Genomic DNA, 11,056 nt, shown 5'->3' with positions numbered 1-11,056 from the left:
CAGGCACAGCCCTGCTCACCTTGTCTGGAGCATCTGGGATGACAGCAGCCATCACACGTGATGGCTTTCCCAGTAACTTTGCATAGTGTCCCGTCAGCACGAGTCCTTGCAGTGCCCCAAAGGAGCATGATGTGGGGGTCAGGCTGCCTCTGTTCAGCCCTAGGTCTTTCCTGGGGCAGAGGAGCTGGAATCAGGCTCCTGGGTTTCTGTCCAACCCTTTATAGACCTGCTTTACTGTCCCATAGCCATGGGAGGGCTGTGTGCGGCGCTCGGACAGTGTGGAAAGCCGGAGCTGGTGCCCCGAGCACCTTATGGACACGTATGGCCGGGCAGTCGCTGGTGTGCAAGAGAAAAGGGGCACTGAGCTGGGTTTTGGATATGACACTTTAACTCTTTAGAAGTGGAGGCTGCATGGGATCTTTTTGCCTCTTTATCTTCTCTCACCCCTCCTAACTCTCCCTTCTGTTTCCTTATCTGGGTATTTTATGGCTCCAGGCCTGTTCTTCATCTTCCTGTTACCTTATCTTTACAGCTTGTCTGTTCTTCCTCTCCTTGTGATCTGGCCGTTTGAATGAAACTGCACTGCGATGCTCATGCTCCGTAGCAGTGAATGCTGGCTGCTCCCTTAACCCCTCTTCTGCTGTTCCCGCTGGTGCCTTTGCACGTGCTCCTGGTAACACTGTACCCAGGCTGATCTGAGTATTTCTGCTAATGAATTTCAACACTGGGTACCGGGAGCCAAATGCGAGTCAGGACACAGCAGGCAGCTCCTTCGGTTCTGCTTTTTTGGTGACTTTGGCCCCAGGTGATACAGACACTGAGCAGATCTCACGTGAGATGGTCATTCCCAGCTCCCAGCTCTGTGGGGTGGAGGCTGTGGGACGACTGGGTGGCCCACAACCTCCCCCAACCTGGCTCTCTACAGCTGAGATACTGTCCCCATCCTGGGTGCTTTCAGTGTCCCCCAAAGTGGGGTGATGTTGGGGTGCTCAGCACCTCCCACGGCCAACCCCAAAGCCCAGTTCCCAGTGCAGGATCCCCTTCTTCTCCCCTGCACTGCTGGAGACTCTCCCGAGCTCTCCGCTGGAGGAAAACCCCTTCTCATCCTGGGCCACTTCTCCACGCCCCTGGGCACTGCCCGTCCCTGCATTGCACGGGGTGCACGGCCCCCTCCATCACACCCACAGCACAGGACCGGCCACGCTGTGCCCCCAGCTCACTGTCCCCTTGTATGCCTCTCCGGGGACCCAGCCAGCATCACCCCACGTCCCTGCCGGGCACCAGTCCTGCTCCCGGCCAGGGGCCAGGCTGCCCGCCGGCACCAGGTCACCCCAGGACAGTGCTGCCTGGGGAAGAAGCACCCTGCGAGTTGTCTGTGAGCTCCCTGCAAACGGTCTGTGACCCTCTGCTTTTGGATGCCTTGTGGTGGGAGGATGGAGGGCAAGGGCCCCAGGGTGCTCAAATTAATGAAAACGGAAAGTCCTGGTGGATAAATAACCCCCAGGACTTCCCAGTGGAGGGCAGCCAAAGAAAGGATTAGCCTGGATTATCCACGCAGTTCCTGCAGCAAGTCTGACTTCAGCAGCCGATCCTGACCGTGCCATGGGTTCCCCCGGTGCCAGCCAGCTGTGCAGGGACCGTATCCAACCTGCCAGGGCTGCTTTGTGCTGGCCGGGGCCGCCCAGGGCTGCAATTTCTCCGTCTCTCCAGTGTCTGCAGTGGGGTCTGCAAGGGGCACTCCAGACCCGGAGGCTTCTGCCGGCCGGCTGTGGCATCTGGCTGTGCAATCAGGCTGGGGTCTCTGCAGCGATCCCGTGCACCGTCCCACCCCCCACACTCTGCCTGCACCTGATTCGTCAGATGAGCAGAGCAATAACCTTCGCCAGCTCCTTCTGTTTGGATCTGGCTTTGCTGAGCAGGTTCTGGATGTGGCTGTGTGAATTCTCCTAAGAAAGTCTTGGAGAAGCATGGCTGGAGCTTGGGGTTATCCGTTCCGGGGGACATCAAAGGCCAGCTTTGTCCCAGCAGTGCCTGCAGAAGCTGACCAGACGGTGCACTGAGCTGGGGCTTGGTTCCCTCAGGGCCACCCACCATCTCTGCACACCTCCGGAGCAGAAAGCTGTGCTCTCCTCCCACCTGGGCCACCTGGGAGGGCAGAGCCCTCTGGGATGCCCTGGGTTCTTCATCCTCACTAACTAATTTTGTCTGGTTCCTAAGGGACTGTCCCCATCTTACACTGCAGCCTGATTTTCCAGGGAAATATTAACCCCCTGGAAACAGTCATTCCTGTTCCCCCCACAACACTTCCCCAGCATTTGTCAGATCAGACTGGGGCCAGGCTGAAAACCTGAGCACCAAATTGAAGATCCTTTGGGAACTAGTTGGCAACGGGGATGGGGCAAAAGACATGTAGTAACATCTTAATTCAGCTTTGCTGCAGGCTCCAGTAAAATTGGAACCTCTGTTTCACTAAATTTCATGTAAATGTTGAAGCCCTTGGTGCTTTAGAGACCTGAGCCTGGAGTTTTTAGGCTGATGTACTGATCTGATGAATTAGCCTAGCAGGATGGAATATATTGTAAGTGATATATCTTAAAAATGAATAGTCATACTTATACCTTAGTGATAATATAGAAGCATTAGTGAGAAAGGATCTCGGGGGGGGGGGGGTCTGCTGTCCAAACGCTGTCTTGGAGCAGGACTGTCACCAGCACCCTCCGTGTCTCCTCATAGTCCCCTCAGTCAGTTCTCAAGGACGCACAGACGTATGGGAGCATCACACAGCCATGCCCACTCCAGCCTTACACACATGATCTGCAACCTCTTCACACTGGATATTTTAAGATTTTTATAATCGAGCCAGAATCCCAGCTGCGACCTGTGTTTGCTCAGCTCCGCTCGGGGGTTTGTTGGCTTCAAACAGCAACGTGCATCCGGGTGCCTGAAATCCCACCCCCGGGCAGAGTTAGGGATGCTCCGAGATTAGTCTCTCGCTCCCGTTCCCATAGAGGGTGAAGAGATCTGAGTGTGTGACCCCGGCCCCCTCCCAGGGTGCCCCAGCCTGTGGTGATGGCTACAAGCTGAAAAACTTAATCTCAAGGCAAACAGGGTGACACAAATCCTCCTTCGGGCCCTAGGCAGGACAAATTAATGGAAAATACGAAGAATTCACGCTCTGTCTCTGAACCTGAGCCACGACAAAGGCTGTGTCTGATGTTCCATAGGCCAGACAGCATCCCAGGGTAGACTGGGAGCCATGCCTGGGAACAGGAATGGCGAGAGATTTAAGGGTGAAAGTGGATAGATATACTCTTATCTCAGTTCCTGGCATGTTAGGCTCTCACAAACAGGCTGTGTAATCCTAGGGACCCTGTCTGAGTGGGGACAATGTGATTTTGCAGGTTTTAGACTGAAAAAAGACCAGAGATTGTGCAGAGAAGAGTCACAATATTCATTTAAAATCTGGAATAAACAACCTGCAGCCAGGCACAAAAAGAACTTTGTGCTTTTGCTCACGTTAAGGATGGAGAAATGATTTGGTTGTGCTGTAGGAATACCTTTCCCCAGAGAACAGAGAGCTATTTGGTGTGGCAGAGGAAGAGAACAAGAACTACAAGCATGGACCATATAAAAGCACATCTGGAAAGGGCTTGCTAAAGCACCTGATCCACCTGCCCATCCAGGCACGATCCAGCCTGCCTGAGCATCTCCTGGAGCAAACATGTCTACGTATCTTGGGTATCATCCCAGACAGCCTGAGCTGAGGACCTGCTGTCATTACCTCTAAAAAGTTTTCCCTAAAGTTGTATCTAAATTGTTTTCCTGCAGTTGAAGTCAAGGCACATAGACTAGAGGTCTAAAATCACTGAGATGAATCCCTACCTGTATGCCCAGGGGCTGCACAGTGAGTGCTGTCTGTGTCTGCATCCGAGCAGGTCACGCTAGGCTGCCTTTATCCTTGCACGATGCTAGCATGAAGTTCATCCCAACCCCAGTACGTGTCTAATACAGGTCTGACGAACCAGGCTGTAGAGGCATCTCATTTCCCCAGTGTCAGAGTGAGACAAGCTCAGATGGGATGCCTGCCTTGCAGCTGTCTGGAGAAACATGACATGAATCCCCCCCCTCCTTGGCTCACGTATCGTTCCAGGAGAGTGTTTGTTTGTTAAGCAGCGTGGGGAGATTATTCATCCACATGTTTGCAATTCACAGCAACCTTCACTCTTTCCTGCAGAGCTATTGCCGCCCCTCTTTCATCTGTATAGCTCATTTTTCCTCCCCATGCTCCAGCCCCTACCCTTGTCCTCACTGCATCAAACCGTGTTCGGCTCAGTGATCACTTCAGTCAGTGAAGATATTCTGAGCTCAGAGTGTGTCTCAAAACGTATGCGGACTCTCTCAAGGAGTGGGGGAGACTCTCTGTTCCACTCATCACTGAAACACGGAGAAGGAGTTAGGTTTGGAGAGGGCCCGGGTGGCCCCATGAGGATGCACCCGCAGCACCCCTGTCCAGCTGCGACCTGCTGAGCTGCAGCCAGCTTCCCAGGCAGGTCCATCCTACACTCGGTTTATCTGCACCACGTTTCCCTGATTTCAGAGGCTGCGTGTGAGTCAGTGTGAACAGCCCAGCGCAATCTTCACCGCTTCCTCCTCTGCACAAGGCCTGTTGCTGTCAGAGACAGAAACTGGGTTGGCTTTGCACTGTCCCTTCTTGCCAAACCTTCGCTGGCTCTCGCACATCCCCTTGCTGCCTCTCACTTGCCAAGTGGCAAGAAATAAAATGACCTTTGTTCATGCTGCGGAGCAGAAACAAGCTCCACAACCACCCAGAAAAGGTCTGTGGCTTGGAGTGTTGTAAATAAGTCCAAATGCTTTTCTGCAAGACAGTTTGGTCAGACAGTAAAACATACACGCAGCTTACAGCCTCCCTGCTATGTGCCCGGAGAGGCTGTGAAGTGAGTGGAGGGATGCAGAGTGGATGGAGGCCTAAGGAGTGGACTTGTGGACTGTGCTGGGGGGCCGTGAAGGTTACTGGGGTGTTACGGAGTGGATGGTGGGGTTACAGAGAGCGTGGAGTGACTATGAGGTACTGGGGAGTATGGGGTGTACTGGGGAGTTATGGAGTGGGAACTATGGAGTTTACTGGGGAGCAGCTGGACAAGGTTATTTGCATCTGGTGGTGGACAAGAAGTTGACTGGAAGATCTAAGGGTCACCTCTGGCCTTGACATCTCTACATCCATGAAGACGCTGGCATCATTTCTCGAGAGCTGTATGAGCCCCAGCTCCCAGGCAGAGGACTCGACCAAGGCAAGGAAGCGGTCAGGTGTGTGCAGAGCCAGACTGCAGCGGCTTCCCTGCAGCCTGCCAGGGATTTGAGACTCTCAGGAATTGCTCCTACAAGCAGGGCTCCCACGGGGGTCTGGGAGACCCGTGTCGGGGAGGGTAAGGCCCTACCCTGCTTAGGGCACAGCTGGGGGATAGAGCCGCTGGAATGGCAGGAGCACCGTGGGGATGAGGCAGCCTGTTCTAGTGTGTTTGGGGCTGGTAGCAGGGGCCAGATTTGCTCCCCAGAGGAGCCGAATCCAGGGTAACCCTCCCCCTGGCTTGGTGCCCAGGCAGACACATCTTCCCACAGCTGGAAACTCTCTGTTAATGTGACCATGCGTCCCCAGGCCCTCCCAGCTCTCGCTGATTGGTGCCTGCTGGCTTCATAAGGACATAGACCACAGCCTGGGCTCAGCATCTCTCGTTTCTGGCTGTGGCTCATGTCTGAAGTCCTCAGCTCAGGGATGAAGAAGCTTTGGGTTGTGCTGGTCCTGGCAGGGCTTACCTGCAGCCTGGTTGCTGGGCACGAGTAGGGCGGGTCCCCAGGAGGGACATGGGGTGGCACTGGGGTGGGCCCTGGTATGGCGAAGGAGAGGCCCAGGCAGTCTGTGCGCTTACACCGAGGGGTTGGGTGCAGAGCCTGGCTGGTTTCTCTGTTGCGTGCATGATGGAGGGGATGCCGTGCACCTTGGGCAGCGTGGGGATGGGCCCTGCCCCGGTGCATGGGGTGAGAAGGGGCTGTCCCCCAACAGAGAGCTTAGGAAGGACTTCCTGCACTAGGAACCTGGCTCTGGGATGAGAAACTGGGGGCTGTTCCTGGGAGGGGCCAAGGATCCCAAGGTCACCACTGCTTTGCTGGCTGTTGAAGGCCCCCAGCACCTCTGCAGGCCCTTACCGGGCCCCCAAACAAATCCTTGCCCCATCAAGCTCTCCTTCATCCTTTCCCTGTCCTCAGTCTTCTGCTCTCCTGCCCACTTTTGAGCTGGTCCACCCCCATGCCTCTTCATATGCAGCCTGGTTTTAGCAAGCTGACAGGCTTACAGGAGGAACTTGGAGAAACTGGCAGATCCTCCCCAGTCGTCCTGAGACTCTGCCCAGGTTTGCAATGCCACTTTCCTTCCACCTGCAGTTGCCGTTGATGAGACACTTCCCACAGGTTCTGGTGAGTTGGGGATCCCCTGTACTGATCCTCTTCTCCAGGTGTTCTGGTGGCTGGGCTGCAAGGCAGAGGTTCTGCCTGGGAGGACGGGAGCTTGCACCCCCTTGGGTTCTCTCTTGTTCTGAAGGTCGGCTTGCTCCTAGCAGGCGAGTCATGCTCCTGTATCTCACTTTTCCCTCCAAAGCATGGGGCAGGCAGGCAGGGGTCACGGACTCGTGGAGCACAGACCATGGTAACATGAACCCATCACTACTACGGCTGCGCTTGAGCCCCCCAGGGATGAGGCAGTGCTGATCTTTACACCACCCAGGTGGGACTGAGGCACAGGCAGGCTGTGGGACTGTCCCCAGCTGACACATGCGCTGCTACTGAGCTCCTTGAACTTGGCCCTGGGCAGGGCGTCTGCACCAGGGCAAGATGTGCCAGGCATCAGGGCAACGGCTTTTGTGAGTGGAAGGGATCGTGGAGGGGGACCCAAGGAGACTTTAGCTGCACTTTTGGGAGCTCAGGTAACACCATTTCTTTCTACAGATGCTGATGTAAGGGGCAGGGCTTCAGAAGGAGCCTTGGTGGATGCTGCTGACCTGGTGGAAAGCGTTCTGAGATCTGTGGGTGATACCCTAGCTGAGACGGTGCGGCTGCTGTTTGGGGTAAAGAAACGTGAGTGGGGAAGGTGGACAGGAACAGGGGACAGGAGGGCTTTGACATGGGGGTTCAGACCTCCAGCAGGGACTGTGCTGCAGTGGTAAGAGGTATCTCCAGCTACTTCTGACTATTCCACACTGGGTGATGGTGGGAGACATGGTGGAGGAAAAGGGGGGCTGTGGGAGACGTGAACCATGATGTTGGGAGCCAGCTGGATATTCCTGTGAGGGACGAAATGCTTGCCATAGGGCAGCCGTGGGGTGGTCGGGGACTGTGCCAGGTCTCACCTCTTCTGTGTTTTTTCCTTTCAGAAGGATAAGAACGACCAGCACAGTAAGTATCTTCCTTTCCAAGGTAACCTCCCCGGGGATCCCAGGGCCTTGGGGTTGGGTGGAGGGATGTTCTGGAGATTGGGAATCCCGGCCCAGGCTGAGCTCTGGGTGCTGGTGTGTCTGAGATGTTTCCACCAAGGGATGGGGTTTTGTTGCCCGTGATGCCCTGCTCTTTCTCTGCTCCTGCCCCAAGAACCAAGCACCCAAACCTCCCCACAATTCCACACCAGGGTCCTCAGAGGCCGTACATGTAATGGCAGTTTGTCTGGGGCCAGAGCTGGGCTGGGAGGGCTGACTCAGAGCAAGGTTGGGGCAACCTATGGGACCCCCTCCATGGTGCCACTCAGAACCGTTCTTGGGGCTGGCTGTGCAGCCCTGTGTTGTGAATGTGCTGCACAGGGATCAGGAAACCTCCTGCTCCCCCTTCCAGGCATCCTGTGGCATCCCTGCCCCTGCACATCCGTTGCTGCAGCTCCCTGATGCTGGATCTCATTGAATCCCAGATGCTGCCTGTGACACCAGCTCCTCCTGTGGCTCTTCTTGCACGGGACCCATTCTGCACGCGCGTCATCCACGGCCAAAGCTACCAATAAAGCAAAACTCAAATAGCTGCCTGTCCTGTCCTTCCTGGTGCTTGTCTGGCTGTGATCTGTGACCTGTGTCCCCCCGTACCATTCCTGACTGCTGTGACACATGGGAAAAGGACTCAGAGTTAGGGTTGAACAAGTCCCCTAAATCCTCAGTTTTCTAAATGTGGCTTATAGCTTCCCCAGGATATAGTTTTTGTGTGTGTGTATGCGGGGGTTTGCATGGGCATGTAATACAGGTGTGTGTGAGTGTACAACAAATGCATGTGTGCACATGTGAACGCACATGTTCCTGCACGAGTACATGTGTGTACACATGTGTGTGCATGTGTATCCTCATTCCTGTGGGTGTGTGCACACGCATGTGCACATGCATGTGGGCTGGCACTGGTTTCCAGACAGCTAGGGAGCACGCTGGGATGTAAGGCACACCAGCCCAGCTTTGACAGACCCCATTCCAGGGCTGCCCCACTCCAGAGACCCACGTGGGTCAGCCTCCACTGACTGCAGCTCCCACGTCACAGGTCGCAGGAGCCTCCCATGAGCTGTGCCCTCTCCTGTTCTGTATTTTAAGGGCTCGCTTTTGCTGTATGCCGCCCTGCACTCTTGCAGTCAGGAACCCTTCTCTACTGTATGATGTGCTCCTCAGACAGAGAAAACCAGCGTGGGCAGGACTCAAATGGACATGTCCCCTGAGCTAGGGTCTGCATTCCCTCGATAGATAGGCCTAGTCCATGGTGTGGTCCAGCTGCCAAACGGAGGTGCCTGTTTTAGACCAACCAAACCTCCCCCCAGCTCTGCTGCCCAGCCAAGGACTCGATTCCAGTGCCCGTGTGGGGTGGCTGGTACCAGCTGAGACCCAGAGCTCCTCTGGCTGCTGCTCTGGAGGGAAAACGCCACCCTGCGTCACATCTGCGGCACGTGTAGATGCCTTGGATACTGCAGGGATCTCAAACAGCCCTGCGAGCATGTGGGTCTGCACCAGCTCTAGCGGGGGGGCAGACAATAGCTTCCATGGCTACACCTACGTATCGCTAAATGAAGGCATCAGTTGGGAACTGATCTTCCCCCAGGTACCAGATAAACGCTTTTCAGGCCTGAGGAGAAGGAAGGGATTGGGAGGAGGGAGGCTTACACCCTATGCTTTGGGGCCTCCGCATAGTGTTGTCTCCCTCCTGTGCGTGATGGTCCTAGGACACCTATCAACTCTGTAGTCGCATGGTCTGCAGTCCTCGTCTGGCATGGAAACCACCCCACTGCTTTCCAAACCCCCTGGGACTCCGCCAGCTCCAGGGCCTCGGCTGCATCCAGCTGCATCCAGCTGTGCCTTTGGGGCCAGGGCAGAGAGCTGAGCACCAAACGGAGACCATGACACCAGCCAAAAGTCGCTGGCAGGCAGATTGCGCAGAACTTCCCCCGGCCCAGCTGTAGGAATGTTGGTGCTTTGCATGCACAGACTTGGGTGGGGAACAGTGACACAGAGGGGACAGGGGACCTCCTTGGGGCCATGCACTCCTGGAGGGGTCTTTGTCCACCAGTTCTGTCTTGCTCTGCGCAACAAAATCCAGCTCCAAATTGCTTACCCAATATGCCTCAGAAACTGGTCTCTGCAGTGGGACCACAGCATCCTGTCCTGCAAGGACAGACCCCAAGAGCCAAACCTACAAAGTCTCTGTGGCCCCAACCTCTTGGTCACCTTACAGAGCTCGGATGCCAGATGCTGTGCCCAGGACCTCCTCCATCCTCACGATCCACTGATTGGGTGGCTTTCTTGAGAGCAGGGGTCCAGCAGTACTCAGGATGCCACAGGCCACTTCCATCCTTTGCAGGACTCTCCAACACCACAGCACAGCCCCTGGAGTGACCCACTGGGATCTGAGTGTTCAGAGGAGGTTTGGGGCAAAGGATGAACACAGGACATGAGGAACAGGTTGACATGTGCTCCCCTCTGGCTTTGATCTGTGGGTTTGGACTACTCTCCTTCTCTGCTTGCTTGGGGAGCCTGTCTGTCCATCCCCAGCAGACAGAGACGGGCTCTCAGAAAATCCCTGGAAAAGTGGAAGACACTTGAGGCTGTGCTGGTGAATGAAGAAAAAGCTTGGAGCACAGCTTCTCCCTAAAGCTCAAACATGGATATCTTGTGTCACCCTGGAGGGGATCTTGGCCTTGATCCTGCATTTACTCAGCTCCGCTCGGGGCATTGTTAGCTTCAAGCAATAACGTGCAACTGAGTGCCTGAAAACCCACCATGTGAGATGATGCTGTCATGCCAGGGGCAGATTCAGGAATAGCTGGGATTATTCAGTCTCCGGTTTCTGCAGAGGATGAGGAGATCTGAGTGCACAACCCCAGCTCCCTTCCCAGGCATCCCTTGCTGCAAGTCTCTGGCCCCAGTTCAGCTCCTGAAGCAATAGTTCCTCCTCAGGAACCCCTGTCCCAGCAGCCACATCCAGTAGGGCATTGACCCCAAATGAGGCCCAGCTGGACCAGAAGCGGGGCACTGGCCTCTGTTCTGGAAGGATCCCCTGGAAAGGAGGATTAAAAAGTGTCTGTGTGGAGGACCCACTGCACCCCAGGGTGTCAGGTAGCTCTAGCCCCTGGGGTCAGACTCGTTCCTGGAGTCTGCAGGCCTAATTCAGTGTCATCCTGTCCCTGCCACCGTGCCAGAGTCCCCTAGTTCCTGGGGCTCTTCCCACCCCTTTCTGATCGGCACCCGCTCCCTTCATAAGGCAGCGAGAAGTGGGGACAGTGCAGGGCCTCTCTCAAGGTCCCCATGGCTGTGTCCAGCTGAGCCTCCCCCTCTCTGGCTCAGGGTCGACGAAGCTTTGGGGTGTCCTGGTGCTGGCGGGGCTGGTTGGCAGCCGGGTCGCTGGGTGTGAGTAAGGCGGGTGCCCAGCAGGGACAGGGAATGATGCTGGGCAGCTGGGGGATGTGCATGGGGCAGGCTGCCCACCCCTTCCTGCTCCTCCTCGATCCCTGCTGACTGACCTCCCAGCCCCTGGCATG

The 11,056-nt window shown here is 55.8% G+C and overlaps 1 long non-coding RNA gene across 1 annotated transcript; it reads left to right on the top strand.

The window, feature by feature from the left end:
* The first annotated feature begins 6,051 nt into the window (after positions 1-6,051).
* On the top strand, positions 6,052-8,069 carry LOC135323801 (uncharacterized). The gene is made up of 2 exons (XR_010385363.1): positions 6,052-7,464; positions 7,894-8,069. It is a non-coding gene; the product is annotated as an uncharacterized LOC135323801 (long non-coding RNA).
* Positions 8,070-11,056: the final 2,987 nt, after the last annotated feature.

Source organism: Dromaius novaehollandiae, chromosome 28 (assembly GCF_036370855.1).
Source record: "Dromaius novaehollandiae isolate bDroNov1 chromosome 28, bDroNov1.hap1, whole genome shotgun sequence".
NCBI lineage: Eukaryota > Metazoa > Chordata > Aves > Casuariiformes > Dromaiidae > Dromaius > Dromaius novaehollandiae.
The sequence above is the reverse complement of the archived record's forward strand: the minus strand, read 5'-3'. Positions and strand labels throughout refer to the sequence as shown.